General features: G+C 38.2%; 1 protein-coding gene across 30 annotated transcripts in view; it reads right to left on the reverse strand.

The window, feature by feature from the left end:
* LOC102228008 (protein-methionine sulfoxide oxidase mical3a-like) overlaps positions 1 to 18,632 on the reverse strand; it is a 95,338-nt gene that overhangs the window by 69,416 nt on the left and 7,290 nt on the right. The window contains exon 1 of one of the 30 annotated variants that reach the window (XM_023347956.1): positions 8,213 to 8,311. The exons of 28 other annotated variants lie outside the window; for them this stretch is intronic. The gene's annotated coding sequence lies outside the window, so the exon portion shown is untranslated. Of the gene's footprint in view, positions 1 to 2,851; positions 3,031 to 8,212; positions 8,312 to 18,632 lie in introns of those variants that run through there. One more of the 30 variants, XM_023347949.1, reaches the window with a different exon arrangement.

Raw genomic sequence — 18,632 nt, forward strand, 5'->3', positions numbered from 1 at the left:
AGTTAAGTGAGAGATTCAACCCATCAATGTTGAATTTAGAATCATTTTGGTTTTTACCAAATTCCCAATAAAACTGAGCTTTACATGAACTTGACCGTGAGCAGCAAAGTTCACAAATGAACATTTAGCACTTCGGAAACACTGCAAATAAGCAGAGACGAGCTAAAACTGAACCAAGGTACAACGTCCTCTCAGATAGGAGGCATGTCGTGTGATTGGTCAGAAGTTTGTTGCCATGTTTTATATATTTATACGATATGTCGCGTCAAGTAGTCCGCTTCCACCTGAATACTTTGGACGAATTATGTACGTTTATACGATTTTTCTCTAAATAACTACAAAGACTGTCAAAGGGCTAAAAAAAGTCTAGATGAAAACTGCAAAGTCGTTGTACACAGAGGAGGGTGTCTGCAGAAAGGTGGCGCTCTCTCTGTCCTTGGAGGGAGTAATTCCATCTAAGCATGGCTTAATATTTAAAAAGGAATGAAAGTGACACTTTAATGCCTCCATTTGTCATTCTGTCTTCCAAAGCAGACGGGAGTAGATAAATAGGGTTAGGGTCATTGTGAATAATTGTTTTGACTCAAACATTTATTCTGAATTGATACAAAAATCAGAATCTAATCACCAGATAGGAAACGGTTCCCATCCAAACTGCATGTGAACCCTCACTATACTTAATGTTGACCAACTGGGAAATGACTGTAATCTTTGTTATGAAATATGTCCACACATGGTAGAACTGCACAAGCAGTAATTATGAGTAATGAATTTAATAAAAACCAAGCCACTGCTGCCTCCTATTCTGTCTGCTGCTGACTCAAACAACAAGCAAACATCCTCCTCCTTCACCGCTCTCCATCCTGATCCCACTCTACAGCCAGCAGCAGACCCATCTGCCTTCAGAGACGTCCAGCTTTACGTCTGCTGCAAACCAAAACTCACTCAAATGTAAGCAAAAAGTAGAATCAATACCGTTGGTCAATAAAGCAAACACACCCTCACTCAACTGAGACGGATAAGAGTATTTGTCTGACAGAAATGCCGTCGGCTCCCGACTTTCCGCCTCGTTGAACCACAGAATGACTCTTGTTGCTGTGACATAATGTATGGACCAAATCTGGGTCAGGTAGGAGCCATTTGTTTTGCAATATTGAATCCAGCATGAAGTCAACTGCAAGGCTGCAAACAGGAAAATAAAGGCATGCATCCTTCAGGAGTTGAATCTTTGAATCAACATTTTAAAAACTCACTTTTCTCTCGTTGCTTTGAATAGGTTACACATTTAACTTGGCTTATTTAACCTTCTTATAGGTTTCTCTTGTCTAAACCATTTTATACTATTGATACCAATTTTGGCCCAATTCAAATGATTTACACAACACAGAGAAAAGAAATGCTGCAGTTTCTTTCATAAAATTAAATTTCACAGAAGATTACAGAATTTCAAGATCATCCCTGTTTAGAATTAAACCATCTGTTCCCAATCTGTCATATTTTCCATTCTCCTGTAGTAGTTAATCTTTGCATTTTCTCTCCTCATGTTCTCTCCTTATCTGTTTATTTACAGATTTCTTTGTTGTTTTTCTCATGTTTTCTTTTCTTTTTCTTCCTGATTCTGTAAAAGGTAAAGTGACTTTACCTCTGTTTTTACTACTAATTATGGCAGGATCAGTCTTTCATAGAAACTAAGGAGCCACTAAAAACTGTTTAATTAATTAAAGAAAAATGTATTCTGGAAAGACATGAAGCAGAGACAGAGGAAGAAAGAAGAGATGGAGGTGAGAAAGAAGTAGACAGCAAAACGATTACAAATAAAACCCAAAGAATTGGTGAAAGAGACATTAAATTATTTTTCTCATTATTATTCAGTAAAGTGGTTACTATAGAGACGGATACCACTGAGAAGGATGAGAACAGGAAAACGTTATATCATGAAACAAAAGAGAAAGGGAAAGAAACTGTAATTAGTATCTTCAACTACAGTAAGAATGTGACTAAATCTATATCTAATCCCACAAGTAGTACCATTTTATCCTGAATAGTTCCCCATTGTTACAAATGTTTTCCAACAAAAGTTAACTTTAGGCTAAATAAAGGGTCTGCCAAAGGTCATTTACACAAAACACAAAATGATCGCCAATATTTGCTGAAGGCTTCAACAAAACATAATTAAGCCATTTTTCTGAAAAAACTTTAGAGGTTTTAAAGTAGATCAGGGTAAAAACAGCAGCACATAATTTCAAGTTTTAAAACACTGCAGATGGCTAAGGTTTCCTCACACATCTCATCTTGGCATCATGTAAAATTTATGTTGATGCTTTCATTTGAAATAGTTTGTTCTGACATTCAACTCATTCGAAAACATGCCTATTAATCGTTACTACAGACTTCTGTCCAGCTGCTGTAGCTGTTATTGATGTAAATAAGATAAAAACTTCGAAACATTGCACAGCCTTAGAAATCAAATTCTGCTAAAAACAGATTGTTTTTGACACCTTTATGACCTTGCCCCTGCATTACTCATTTCCTATTTGCAAACACGAAACATACACTTCATATTTCATTATGAGACTGCATGCTGTCACCATGCAACACATTCCACAGGCTGTCCCATTAAAACCGTGGCTGGCAGAAAACCAGAGCAATGCACAAGACGAGACGTGCATGTGTAAAGTAGGACATGTCAGATTTATTGCAAGTGGATGCAGTTAAATCGTTAGTGGCTGCACTAAAAACCACCAGCGCGTTTAATTCGCCAAACGTGCAAAAGGTGCAGTCCACTGATCCCACGGCAACCTTAGGAAAACACACCGCGTTAGTCCGGCGAGTGGGAGGAATGTCATCCTACCTCCGAATCCTTCCGCTGTTAAAATCCACTCTTATGCGGTAAGAATACATCCATTTTCGTGGGAACGTCAGCGTTTTACGAGGGAATGAAAACAATGATGATATGAATTAGTTAGCTCCGGCCGTTGAGCCCGGAGGAGAGCAGAGAACAGCAGAGAGAGAAGGCGCAACTTGAAACTGACACAGAGCGACCGGTCCAGACCATAACGGCAACCATGGAGGGGGAGTTCGCAGTTGTTAGCTAAAAATCACCGAAGCAAGAGACAAACTTCTACAAACAGTCATTTAAAACTACAAACAAAAATTAAAATAGTCCCTATATGACGCATAAACTGTTGTCTACGAACTTGTAACCTAATGTTTTTGTTAGTAAATTGTGTCTCACCCCCTTGCCCCGTCTCTGACTTCTCCTGCATGTTTTAGCTCAGTTTAATCCGATTGGTCTCTGCCAACGTGACGCAGCACAACTGCTACGTTTGCTTGGTGTCGGAAACAAGACAGACACCCAATGTCAAAGAGAAATAATGCGACAGCGCGTCCGCCATATTGTGGATGGCAAACTCGCTTTTAATGTAAGTTTACTGATACAAAAAATAGCTCAGCAAATCAAATTTATATATCTTTCACTTAGTCTATTATTATTATTATTATTATTATTATTATTATTATTATTATTATTATTATTATTATTATTATTATTATTATTATTATTATTGTTATTGTAATCATCATCAATAATAATAATATATTTTATTTATAATACCCTTTATATAATTTTATTATTGTTTTCATTTCTGTTATGTTATTTAATTATTAAAAACAGAGCGGAATGACAACTAAACCAGGTGCAAATTGTAAAAAAAAATCTTTCTTAATTTCTCTTTGTTGCTTTTTGTTTATGATCTACATAGTATTTTTCTATTTCGTAATGATGCCTAACATATTTAGATCAGGGGTTTTCAAACGTATTTTTGAATGTAAATGTTCAAATCTGATTATAAGATAAGATTGAAGGTCTGGAGGACGAAGTCATAAACGGATCTCTGAAGAAAAATGATACTTTATGTTTACACTTGTAACTCTGATATTTAACAGTAAAGGGCAATAAGTAGTCTTTAACATGATAAAATAATTTCTTATGCCTTAACAAGTAAAGAGCCTTTCTTTATGAATTTGAATGAAAAACATTCATGAACTAGAGTTAAAGTGCACAACGGCACTGTAATATCAAACCAACTGAGGTAAATGTTAAAGATACCTGGAGTCAGGTAGAAATCTTCAGTAAAATAATCTTTTCACATGCAGATGTTTCCCAGACTTTCTCTCTGTTTTAATTTGCTTTGATAATTCGTCTCATTACATCTAAGCAGACTCCACACATTCTGGACACATTGGTTTAGAATTTTACTTTCCGCTTATTTGCACTACCACAACCTGCCATTAAAAAATAGATAATTATTGGGTGAACAGAGAAATATATTTATAAATTGTTTCTTTAACTTTTATTTTGTTTAATCTATATTTATAAATAATATCTGTACGCTGGGAGGGCTTGAAATCAAGTCAAATTCCTTGCTTGTGTGTTCAATCTGGGCCAATAAAACTGATTCTGATTCTGCTGCACTGTTATCAGGTCCCTCCCACATGGTTGTTGGTTCTAAAATAAGACTTGGACCGGGTTTGGACCGAACTGCCATTCGTCTCAAGTCAAGTTAGAAGTTTGGACTAAAGAATCACTGGTTGATAGAGCTTTAAATTCTCATCATCAGTACAGAGTCATGTTAACCGCGGTGCATAACTACACCATAGAAAATATCAACCACTTATCTTAGCAGGAAATTCAGAAAGGTGAATGTTATCAACAGAAGACCATAAAAAGGCATCATAAATCAATAAAATAATACAAATAAACTGCGTGCCACAGGGAAAATCATTTATGATGTGTTGGTTCTAATGTCTGAGTTCTTATGAGTTTTTTGTTTAAGGGTTTTTATAACACAAAGAATCTATAACTCCCACAAAATGTCAAAGTCCATTCGTCTGCTTTCACACACAGATTGTGCAACGGGTTTAAGTGAGGCTAAAGTTAGCTTCAGTGGAAGACCATAAGATTACAACTCTGGAAAATTATAACGTCCAAACAATTGCTTTACAAGGAAAGACGTTGCATAAAAATGATTTACTGTAGCGAGCCTTTGGCTGCTCCCTGCAGACAGAAATATGCGCCACTGATAAACTGCTTTGTTCTTTCTCAATCACAAAACAATCTTACATTTGTCTTCCTGCTACAAAAACATACAGTATTTTCTTTATCAACGCCTCACCAGTTTTGATTATCTAAAGAATGGAAGGAAGAGATAACTCAGAATCACTTAGTGAAGCCTCTGCTGTTTGTCAAAGGAAATGTCTTCTAAGAAAACCTCATAATCAAATGTTAAATTAAATAACAGGAAAACAAAAAGGAGACAATCAGATCACTTTCCTTCACTTTGATCAGAAAAGGGCTTTTATTTTTGTTCTCTGCTTTGATTGGACTGTTACAATCTTCTCTTAGATCAAACTCCACATTAGGTATTACAGTACATCATCATTCTCTCCTTCTTTAACTTTCTTTCAACTTGTTCATAATTTTGTTTGGTTGTTTTTTGAGACCAAAGACTTAAGGAACTTATAATCCCTCTCAAACAGTTTAAAGTTCAACTTCTATACAACCACATAGCACAACTGATACATTGTTCTAATGATGAAAGAAATTTTTCAGTGCAAAATGTCTATTCCACCTAACTGCATGAGATCAATAATAAACAATATCTGAAACTTTCATTAAAACTTTGACTAATACTTTGTTTTTTTCCATCTAATAGTTCTTACTGCATCACTAAAGAAGGATGAGTTGTAATTATTTAGTAAACGTGTTTCTGTCAACGTGATTCTTGCAGGTAAATTTTGCATTACTTCCCTGTTCAGTTTTTTTCTTTACCATGGAAAGTATTCCTGGCTCAGAGCTCAGGTGTTTAGCCGTCTCTTCCCTGTGTCAAAGCTACTGCTGATTTAAAGGGGCAGTGTCATGTAAAACCTACTTATTAAATGAATTTACATCATGTTATTCCCTCATCAAAAATATACCTTTCATATGTGTTTGAGAAATCCTTTAATCCCCATGGCAACCATTCAGCTATGCCAAACACCTGGGTGAACCTAGCTCCGCCCTCCACCTTCTCCTCAGAGCTGCAGTTTCCAAGCTTCTGAGTTTCTGCCTCAGAGAGCAGTGAGCAGCCCTTCTCCAGAGAAACTCCCCCACCCAGCTCCTTCAGACTAGCCAGCAGCAATTAGCAAACACCTAGGAGAACTGCACATCTGCTGAAATCACTCCTTTAGAAACTTCTCAGTGAAACACAGGTAAAAATGTTGTTAAAGGTTAAACAGAGGAGCCATGTTACGATTAGTTGCTGAAGACAGAGTTTCAGAAAAAGTAGGAGTTTCTAAAGAGACATAGGGCCAATTTCAAGATGCTACATTACAAAGTAAGGTTTCTTTAATTTTTAAGTCATTTCTGATATATATGTCCTTTTTTAACAACTGAAGTTAACAAAGTTACTTCATTGTGCTATGATATGGCACAACGTGTCTGGTAAACAAGCTTCCTCAGTCAGGTTCAGATTATTTTATTTCCATTTTCCCAGCTGCGTTAGTCGATTGGTTCATGGCTTTCTCCTTGAACCAATCTGCAAAGAGACAGTATAGTTGCCAAGATGGTGAGCAGCACATTGGACCATTGATCACAGCTCCTGCATGTGCACGGTCCAACCAAACTCCTGCCCAATCGGTGACAACTGGACAATCCACAACGAACAATTATACCGAAAGATTTCAGTTAAACTGGCTGCCCAAGAGTACACACACAAAATGACATCATCGCAGCCCGCACACATTCCTGTCCTAATTCACGCCTATAAAGAGAGGAAGGCACTACCAATGGAGACCCAACTGAACCAAGCATTAACCAGAGAGAGTGAAACCTGACTTTCTAGTACACTTTTGTGTTTTCTATGTGATTTTTTTTATGTGGCTGTTTTCTTTCCTCTCCACTCCAGTCAGTCCTAACAGATGGTCACAATGAGCCTGTACCTGCTGGGTGTTTCTTCCTGCTAAAAGGGAGCCATTCCTCCCCCCGTCACCACATGCTTGATCAGAATGAACTGTTTTAGTTAGATAACCTTTTATCAAGAAGCTTTGGTTCTCTGAGAGTTTTCAAATCTAACTTGAAAAAATAAATTAAAAACTGCTCAGATATGTAAAAATTAACTGTATGACTGTGTGTGTGTGTGTGTGTGTGTGTGTGTGTGTGTGTGTGTGTGTGTGTGTGTGTGTGTGTGTGTGTGTGTGTGTGTGTGTGTGTGTGTGTGTGTGTGTGAAAGTGATTAAGTCTGTCAATGTGCATTTCTCTGTGTAATGTGATTAGAAAGCAACTTGTAGTGTTATATTTTCTGCTTTATTTTATTATTTTATTGTATATTAATTTTTGTAATCTGTCAAGGGAATGCAGATGCAAATTCAGTCTGGACACAAAACCGGATCTGGATTTGACCTGCTTGTCTTGCTAAGTGCCTTCCAGTAACATTTACTGCAGATTGATGTCAAACTGAACTGTGCACCCGTATCTCTGTAAAAACAACTTGCCATTTTTTAAACTCTAAAAATGTCTTCTTATCAGGAAAATAATGTTTGTACACGCAGTCAGTTACAATCTAATAAAAAAAGGCACCAGCTGAAGCGTGATTTAAAACATCTGAACTCTAAAAGTGTTTTTAAGCCAGGAAATCCCACTGTTTCCAGAAGCACAAGGACATTCTACATATGAGGTCTCCAATCAGAACAAGCTGCCCTAGTTGGATTTGCACGGATTTGCTAATTAAACAGAACCACAGGAGGATGCAGAGAAGCAAACAGGTCTGCTTGTGTGAGAGTGACTTGGATAGAGAGAGGAAGACGGCAGATTTAAAGCAGCAGGAATGAAAATAAAGGCTAAATCACTTGCTGCCAGACACAATACATCAGAGAGAGTTTCACCACATTAAGGAAGTGCCTTTATTAGAGCAGAGCTGCTTGATCTCACCACGCCTCTGTTCACTATAGAGATCTGTCATTAAGGATGAGCGGACGCTGACTAAAGCACACAAACAAAGGCCGTCTCCCTGAGGTGAGGCGCGCCGCGTTCTCAGTAGATCACAAAAAATTCACATGATGTCACCTGCAAAATCCTTAAAGACACACCGTCGGATATTTATCTCAATAAGTAGATGCAAGTCAGTCATCTGGGTCAGCTGTGGCTGGATGAGAAGAAAGGATAGAGATGACTTACAGCATGGAGGGAAAACGGGAACAGGCACCGGATTTGAGAAGGTTTCCCTCCTACGATTTTCCTCCTTCCTCTCCGTCTGCCTCCTCTTCTCTTGCTTTTCTTTCTCACCACAGCAAGATGCTGCCTGGACCAGGGCTCGTTGTCATGGCAACCAGGGAGGGGAGCGGGGGACACACCATGTGACCAGATCTTTCTGTTTACTGATTGGCCGGATGCAGTGAAGTAATAAGGAAGAGACGAGGGGTGTCAAATCGCCCACCAGATCCCAGATTGGAGGAATCCTCAGCGAGGCAACACAAAGGCTGTCCTCTGAGGTGGAGGTGGATGAGGTGGATGATTCCTGACTGACTTCTGGACATCTGTCATGTTGGGATGTCAGTTTTATTCAGGTGTTTTCAGATCACGGTAAGTTCATCTGTTATTCTGCTGAGCAGCATATGAGGGTTCAGTGGATGTAAAAATAACAAATCTGCTAATCCATCACATTATCCTCCTACATGGGCTGCAGAGGAACACCGAACCAAACCGGATGTACAACAGTCAGGAGTACAAGAAACGGAAAAGTGACTAAAACATGAATCAGAGGGAGAATACGTACACACAGAGGACTAGGGCTGCAACCAAGATGCCAATTAACAATTCAATTCCTTTTTTAAATAAGAAAATAAGCATTTTATTGTCTAAAATGCAATAACATAGCATTTCTCTACTATGTGCTTGATCATTTATAGCAAAGGATGAATCTGTAGCTAAAAAATACTTCTATGTAAAAAGTTCAGGCCTTTCTGCTTGAAATGACATTAATACAGTGCAGGGCTGATCTGGTGATGAATATTATTATTATTATTTGATTGACCAATTAATAATAATAAACTGTGCATACTTGAAGCTGAATGTGTAGCATTGGAATAAAATGGAATAGAGTATAATTTATCTGAATTACACATTTATATTTGGATACAAACTGAACCCGTTTGTACATTTAAATGACATTTGGTGCCAAATAAATAAAACTGAATAAAATGAAATTGTATCTGAAACATCATGTTATTAAACTAGTCAGAGATATACATTATGCAGATAAATGCTTCCAATGCCATCAGTGGGCAGGGAGCTGTATTAATAAAACATGCACTACTGACTCCAAAGCCATCTGGTTCTCCAAACAGAGGCTATAAAGTGTTGTTCAGTAAGAACAGTTTACAAAATTACTCATAATTTGTCACAAAAAATCCCCTTTCAAATCCATGCTCCTACATCATCTATACTATACTGTATTTAGTGTATTTCTGTTAAATAAGAGGCCTTTAAATGTCCTTTTATTTCTTGTTTATTTAGATGAAAGATTTTTTTTCATAAAAATATAAATAATTATTGTTCATAATTCTAATTCTGAAAAAAGCCCTGATTGATATTAAATATTATAGAAAGTAAATAAAACAGAACTAAACTGGAGCGTTGAGGCTGGATCGCCACTCTGTTGTCCTTCATCCTTGAGAAAAAGATCAGTAGGTGGCAGAGATAATGAGAAACAGTTAAGCTAATAGATGATCCCGTCATGTTAACGGGCCAATGAGCATCGAGCTGCAGAGGAGGAAGAGGAGGAGGAGGAAGGGTGCGAGTGGTAGAGGAATGTCATTCATTAACATTTCTGATAAAACTGATCTCTTCATGAGCTGAGATCAATATTTATAGCACATGGAAGAAAAAAGAAATGATTTTTCAAGAAAGAATATGAGATTTGATAAGTTTAAGGTGGGAAATCATTAAATAGTTCAATATTTAAAAAACTGAAAATAAGTTTTAAATCAGTGTTTAAAAAATCTAATATAAATGACTGAAAAGTAAATTGGTAGGAAGAAAAAAGTTGGCAAACAAACTTAGCGGGTCAGAGAAAAGGTCAAGCATTGTTAGTCTGCTTGACGTCATGATTAAAACAACATTCCTAAAAAAGTCCAGTTGCATATGAGGTCAAAATTTAAGGAACTAAATAGAGAAACAGAGACTAAAAGTTTAACTGTGAGAGAACTAAACACCTTAGACACTGTATCAGATTAAAGGTTTGTTGATGTAACAAATCTGGGTTCTTCTCAACAGTCTGAGGTTTTGTTTACATGACAGAGCCTCAAAATGTTGCTAGAAAAAAACTCAGAAATGAGCAAATTTTCAATTTTTCAAACTTATACATTTCTAAGTTTTTTTCTAGAAAATTTCTGAAATTAGTCTCAAAGTTTTTGAGTTTTTTGGTGGAAATTTACTCCTCTTTTTTTTTTAATCTACAATGGCCCTAATAAGCCGTCGTATAAAGCAGCCATAAAAGAGAGGAAAAGAAACTGGAATTTGCAGGTGAAGCAAGATGGATTTTCTCTGCTTAGAAAGCCAAGAAAAACTCAAAAAAGCACAACTATAACTCCATCTTCCATTAAACTGTCAATGTATAGAACAGTAGGCAGGAATAAAAGGTTTGGATGAACACCATGAGATCGCTCTCTGTTCAGACAGGAGTTCTTCCAGGAACTGCTCCAGTATTTTAGGTAACCTGAATCAAGCCGGGATGTAACTCGAACATTTAATTTCCTCCAGAGCTATGAGCGCTAACCCTGAGCAAACACCACGTAAGTCAGCCTCGCTCTGTCGCCCCAGAGCATGATGGGGAGTGGAAGGCCTGTATGCGGTGGTAGGGGGTCCTGAGGAGAAAACGAGTCAGAAAAGTAAATAAAAAACCCACAGACAGTGGCCGAGCGAAGCGAGAGAGAGAGAGAGAGAGAGAGAGACGGGGCAAACAATGAAAGCCAGATTTCAGGAGGTCTGACTGTGGTCAGTCTGAGCCAGTCTAAATTTAACTGCATGTGTTTAGGAGACCTCAGAGCTGTGTGAGCAGCGCAGCAGCCAGCAGTGGTCAGGGCGCGGCTGCAGCAAACCCGTTTCTCACCCCGCCGTCCTCTTACTGCGTCCACGAGCTGCTCTAATGCCACGCCATAAATCCTGTCATTTCACAGAGTTACAGGGATCATGGTGACCCTCTGCCCTGTGTTAAACGTATAACACCTTCACAGTTACGAACCAAAGCAATTATTCGTACTGTGGGCTTTTAAGGGCCCGGAATGACTCCAGTTGTGGTCTGTAGTTAGAAAAGGCCAGGGGTATTTCTACACAGGTCAGTAAGAGGGACCCAAAGTTACATAAATCTGTTCCTATTTCACCTGGATTTCACTCTAACATATGCAGTGTGCAAAATGTAGACGTTCTTAGAATTAGTGGTGAGATTCAATTAAAATTTTAGGGTCTGTAATTAATATAATTGAATATATTATCAAATAAGCAACATTCTCAATTCTAAAACCCTTTTTGCTGCTAAATTATTGAATAAAGAAGTATGAGCTCAACAACAAATATATTTATTGTTTTTCATCTGATCTTCAACCGTCAGATTGGAGCAAACTGTTATTCTAGCCATTCAAATGCCTTTTTTTTTTCTTACTCATTATATAAGTGTTCATCTGGTTGGTTGTGGTAATTCGTCTTTAATGCTGTCTGACTTGCCCTGGAGGTTCCAGTAAAAGATTATTAATTAATATTAATTTGATCTCTGGTTAAATACAAAATATTTGCATTATTTAAGATTTATTAACTGTAGCTGAAAGATTTGCATCACCTCTCTTAAAATTCTTTATAAGATCTGTTCTGTTTACCTTTCACCAAATCTCAAAACCTTCCAGATGGTTGTTTCTCTTAAGACAGTTTTAAATAATATTTAATGTGTTATTATCCAAGTTTCAGTGATAATATCTCCCACAGGGCTTTGAGATTCCTGTTCTCTTGTTTTTAAGAGTGCAACAGCAGCCTCTCTGATTCCAGCTCATCTTGCACTGCACTGCAGTCACTCTCTTTAGTTCATCAGCGTTACTCGCGATGTTGGTTGTTGTGATGAAGCAGCTCCAGATCAAATACCAAACAATGACACAGAACATTCTGTGCTTCTGTCTAAAGCAGGGATCTCAAACTCCAGTCCTCGAGGGCCACTGTCCTGCAGCTTTTAGATGTGCCACAGGTACAAAACACTGAAATGAAATGGCTTAATGACCTCCTTCTTGCGTAGATCAGTTCTCCAGAGCCTTAATGACCTAATTATTCTATTCAGGTGTGGAGCAGCAGAGGCTCATCTGAAAGTTGCAGGACTGCGGCCCTCGAGGACTGGAGTTTGAGACCCCTGGTCTAAACCATCATCAGAGCTGCTTTTGAGCCTCTAGCTGTGTCGTTTTCAGCTCCGCTGCTCCAGCAGATCTATCTGATCTACCTGTGATCCGATCCGCAAATGAATAGACGCAAAGCTTCTGGAAAGCTAAGTTATTGTCAGTAAAAATACATTTTCTTTTACAGCAATCTGAGGCCCTATTTATGTGACAATGTTTCCAAAAACATCTTTCTGTTAAAAGCAACCTATTTTGCTTCCTTGAACAGGTTAGGATGGGTTAACGGGCGATACTAAACGTTTGTTACATTTTTTGCACAAAATCGTTCTTAGCTACAAACAGATGCAGTTATACAACCATACATCTTTGAAAAGCATTAGCAGAGCCTCCTGCACAACCAACCAGAATGCAGCAAGTGCTTTCTGGAAGGTAAGTCAACAACCAAACTTTTGTCTTTTCCAGCAGCCATTGTACATTGTCCATTGATTATAACTCAACAATTGGGAAGGTTTTGAAACTTCTCATTTTCCAGACACCAAAAAACATTGACTTATTGTCAAGAACTGTCTGGGTGTTTTATTAAGGGTTTGTGCTGCTTTTAGGAGCAATAGAAACTCAAATGGAATTACAAAAATGTGCAAAATGTGAATTTTGTACAATGGCTTACCTTTAAGAATAAAAAAAATAAGTTCACAACTCCACTTTTATTGACACTTCTGGCAGTTGGTGGCTGCACAAAATGAGCTTGTTAGCGTAGCTTACATGAGCAGGTGCTGGCTCTGTCATTTCCCAAAAGGCCGGTTTCTTGAACGCGACACGTTCTGCAGCGTTCACAGTGTGTCTGAGAACAGAGACTGCCTGAAGACAAAAGCTAAATGCCATTCTGTCTTGACAATGGGAGTAAAGAACATCATGAACAGATGCATCCACACATCTGACTCATCAGCATTCATAACAACCAGCAAACACAAAGTCACACTGACACGTTCCTGAAAGCCTCATCCTGTCAGGATGTTAAAGCACGTGGGTTCAAAGCAGGTTTCAAACTCAAGGTCCGTGGACCAAATCCAGCCCTCCAGATGTTTTTATGTGGCCTTCTAGCTCTAGACAAATTTTAGCTGCATGCTTAAATATTATTTATCAATCAAATCAGCAATTGTATCTGTATCCTGCCAAATTAAGTCAAGGTGTTATTTAATTTCAAGAGATAGTTTTATCAACACATTCTGCCACAGTGGACCCTTTAAAAACAGTCTTGATCTTGTGGCCCAGCATTAAAATGAGTTTAACACCCCTGGTTTAAAGCATTTCTTGACTGGTGATTCTTGTGGAGAAAACATAGGTTGTTTTCACACCAGATAGTCCTGTAGACTCGGTTTAACTGATTACCAAACAACATTTGATCCATTTGCAGCTGCTGCAGTTCTTTTTCTCTCTGCATAACAACTAACCAAACCCTTTGAGCAACCTGTTCCCCTCCTCACCTGTGGGGGCGCTGCACCAAGAACCACTGAAGGAAACAACACAAAAACCTCTGAAGACACTGACAGATGGAAACAAAAGATTTATCTTTTGTCTTTGGCTAAAGACCCCAAGTCATTTCTCCACCTAGTGCTAGACTAGCACATTTGCTTTGGTTGTATTTACCCAGAATGCCCTGCTCTGTAGTCCACTGTCTGCTTTTGGAGCGGTCTCTGGTCCACTAGGTGTTCACATATGCATCTGAGTCGCACCATAGTTCATTTCAACAAAACCAAGACTGAGGTTTGAGTTTGTTTTTCTTAGTCCGTATCAGAGTTCGGTTACACGTTCACACCTCCCCAAACTAACCCGGCTTTCTGGACTTTTATTACTGGGTCAGGAATTTAAAAATAACCAGACTCCTATCTATGTGTTGTAAATTCATGGTAGGCAAAAGTCGGGGAGAATTTCCTGATATTGACAGATTGAGGTCAATGAAGAGAGTCAGAAGTGACAACATGCAGTCGATGCCTTTTCCAACAGAACCCATTACTGGTGTCCAGTAACAACAAACTGGTCTGTGTCCAATTAGACATGACTCATCCACCTGAGGCAGATTCAAAGCCGTCACTCACTTCTCAGATCACAGCTCACAGCACAATAAGTTTTTAAAATGAAGTTCAACTATTTAAACAAACATTTCTGTACTACTGAACAACATAATGGACTCCTGTCAGGTTTCCAATACGGTTCTCCAAATTTTCTCTACTGGTATACTGTAATATTCATGAAATTAGAATATGCTAAGATTAAAAATTACAACCTTTATGTAGGTACTTTTCATTACGCACAATTTAAAAATATATATTTGTTATTAGTGTGGTGTATTATTCTAATCTTAAATATTGTATTTTTACTAAAATCATCTTAAAAGATGAAGCTACTGAAACTGTCAGGATCTGTGTTTTTCTTTGTTTATTTATTTAGAGTGTTCTGTGTCCTTAAGTCTCTTCGTTGTCCTGTCCTCCCCTTGATTGTTCCCAGGTGTGTCTCGTTTCTGTGATTACCCTCCCGTGTATTTAACTCCACCTGTGTTCCTTGTTCCTGGTCGGGTCCTTGTCGTCGTCAATGTCTAGTCTGTTCGTTGTCAGTGTGTCCATGTGCCTGCTGCTCGTTGTTTTGGACTGTGAGTTTCATCATTAAATCATTATTCATCTTACCTGGGTCCACTGCGTCTGCCTCACCACCCTTCACCGAACCACTTCATGACAGAAACGAACCTTTCAATAATATCCTAATTTATTGAATGGGTTTGTATAATTCTGGGAAACTGTGAAATTACGCAGAAATCAGAACATGGCGTTCTGTTCTGTTCTGTTCTGAGGTTGAGAGCAACAAAGTGACTTTTATAAAAATAACAATTAGGAAGGATTTTTACTGGTAACTCCTGATCCATGGGGGAAATCAAATCCTGATGAATGATTTATCTCAATGCTGTTCCCTCTGAGGTTCTGAAGATCCTGACAACACGTTCTGATTATTCTGTCTGATGTGAAACCATCTTGTTCAAACATCTTGGAATATAACATAGATCTTTCACCTATCAACACTCTCGTAAAAACTCAACTTTTACACCAATTCACCAAGGATTAGTGATGGGAACTGCATGTGGTCAGAATCTATCAGTTAAATAAATTCTTGTTGCTCCAAGCTTTAAAAATGCTCAAGTGGCATAAAGACCATGCAATTTATGCTCTGTATTCAGTAAGTGGTGTTCACCGACATTTTAGACACAGAATTGTGTGAAAAAGAAAATATCCAGTGAGTGGCAGCAGAGTGGACACAAACGTTCTGCTGATGTCAGAGGGAAATGGGCTGAGCGGCTCCAGACGACACTCAAGCAGCATCAGAACAAATAGCTACTCGCTGCAACCAAGCTACACAAAAAACATCATCTCTGAACGAGCAGCAACACGTTGAACCTTGAAGCAGCTGAACTACAGCAGCAGAAACCACGGCAGGTATCACTCCTATCAGCTAAGAACAGGAAACAGAATTTGTTAACTATTCTGTCTTATTTTACTGAACACAATAACTAATAAAAATACAATATACTGATCATTTTCTGCACTAGTAAAATGTTTCATTCCTGCATGCTGAGCAGTTCATTCCACATTCTCACATCTAATCAAACGGATTCCTGCTCTGAGTGTCAACAGACCAGCACAACCAGACACACCATACAGTCCGCAGCTGTTCAAATATTGTGAGCCGAGTTCTCCGCCCGGCACAAAGAGGGTTTGTGATGAACGACCAGAACACAATGGCTTGGAGAACAAGGATCCCGTCCCTGTGGGTCGTCCTGTACGTTACACGCTTTCATGTGAAGCTGCATCTCTGAGAAATGTCTGCCGTTCAGCTCGAGTCACGCTAAACAAATATGAGGAAACTAAAGAATAAATGACATATGATACTGTGGTTTCTAGACTTAAATCATATTTTTTCTGTCTTTCAGGAAAACAAAGCTGCTTTTGTCTTGATGTTTTCTTTGTTTTTCATTCTTAAAAAAGACGTTTAAAGCCATTTACCCATCCTGGGCCCAAAACCCAAAATCTCTGCGATTCTACGCAGCTGGTTTTGTAACTTTATCTCTTCACAGTGATTCTTGGTTGTTCTATTCAAACAATAAGTTCCCGCAAACAAAAAATCAAAGATACTAGTAAAATTATTCTGCAGCCTTTCAGCAACACTGTATGGCAGACAGGGCTTCAATTAATGATTTAGTAATCAGTTATTCTGATGATTAATCACATAAAGAAAACTGACACATTCTGCTGCTTTTTCAGAATTTATTTAAACTATTACAGTTGACGAGTTCTGGGAAAATATTTATAGACATACGTTGTTTTATATCTTAGATGCTAAATGTAAGATTTTGAACAGTTTTGGTTTAATTACCATTCTGTCTGTGTTGTTAATAATGTAGCAATAAATTAATTGTTAACTAGAAAACAAAGACCAACATACTCAGAGCAGTAATTAAGCCAAACTGCACAAAAAAATTTACATTTTGAATTTAAGACAAAATGAAACAAGTTTAAATGAAATGAGTTTAAATGAAATATTTAAACTCGTCTTTAAATATGTTCTACCTAAAACTCCTCAAATGGTAGTTCTAGATTCACCTGATTCAAATTCCTTATAAAAAATCTCATATTAAGCACATTTTCCCTCCAATTACTAACCAGTTAAATAAAAAACATAATCAACAGATCAACTCTACATTGAACTGATGTTCAGTCAAACAGAAAAGGACAAACTTTTCACATGTTAACGTCAGAAGAATTTGTTTAGCTGCATCCTTGCTACAAATGATCAAACATTCACTAAAGGCAATAAAATGTTTATTTTCTTATTTTAAAAATGAGATGAATTAATTATTTATTGTTTAGTATTTTCTAATTTTGCATAAAAAGGGTTAAATGGTTAAATGAAAATTTTTTCTGATTGTGCCAGTTTTTTAAACGGATTAATTTTCAGAATAATTGACAACTAAAGTAATAGTTGCAGCTCTATTTTTTGTTAGGTATCAAGTAAACTTTACTTTTTCAGTCATTCCACCTTAAAGCAGGTTATTTTAGAAGCTAAACTCCTTTAACTTTAAGAGAAAAGTCCAGACTACCGGACCGAACGCTCAGACGATAATCACAGCATCTGCCTCTGAATGCAGACATGAACTCAGAAAGAACGGCGTTAATTTCAGCCCGAGCCGCCGTCATAATCTTCTCACCCAGCTAGGCGTGTGTGCATAACACACCCTCAGGTAGCTGTAAATCACCTAGTCGGCCTTCCAGTGGTTTCATTTCACTGGTAACCATAAAAACGGTAAACGTCACACAGTGTGACGATCTGCTGCTGTATGCAGCAGGAGCAGATGTGGAACCAGGTCGGTTTCACTGAGGTAATCGGACTCTTCGTCGTACCTTCAGGACTAACACAAACACAAAAAGGAGAGGAGTTTCTTTTCTGCAGACAGATACGTTATCTAGCCTGAAGTTCATGTTTCTGAGGAAAAACCTCACGAGTCCCTGAATCAAACCAGAACCAAGTAAAGAGCCTCTGACTTTCTCAGGATGACTCCGGGCAGAAAACGTTTCAGGGGAAGGAAGATTCCCACAGAGCCAGAGAGGCTCCAGGTGAGGATGATGAGGATGATGAGGATGGATGAACCTCGTCCCGACCCGTTCTCCTGACGTCCGGCTCTGCATCGCTCCGAATGCCCGGCAGGAACCTGCACCATGACCCGACCGCTCTGATCTCGCATTCAGTCACGACTGTTTATAAATCCTCTGAGCACAACTGAGACATGACCGTCCCTCAGGCGTTCACTCACCTTCAGCTTCCTCTGCTGCTACACTAAAAAATCTTACCAAGTATTTCTGGTCTAGTTTATAGTGAAAATATCTCAGTACAAGATTTGGGAGCCTGTTTTAAGTAAAGTAGTGGTTCCACTGGCAGATTGTTTCACTTAAAACATGGGAAAATGTCTTGCTGTAGGTGAAATAATCTGCCAGTGGAACTACTACATTTTCATCAATATTCCTTTATCTTGCTTAAAAGTTACTTATCAGCTAGTTTTGTCTTATTTCAAGTGTACTAATATATTTGGACTAGAAACTAGGCCAAAAATACTTGGAAAGATTTTGTGTTTTTGCTTTGTGTGCTTGTCTTGCTGTATTACTTTTGTTCAGGTTTGTCTTATCTTC

Source organism: Xiphophorus maculatus, chromosome 2 (genome assembly GCF_002775205.1).
Source record: "Xiphophorus maculatus strain JP 163 A chromosome 2, X_maculatus-5.0-male, whole genome shotgun sequence".
Taxonomy (NCBI): domain Eukaryota; kingdom Metazoa; phylum Chordata; class Actinopteri; order Cyprinodontiformes; family Poeciliidae; genus Xiphophorus; species Xiphophorus maculatus.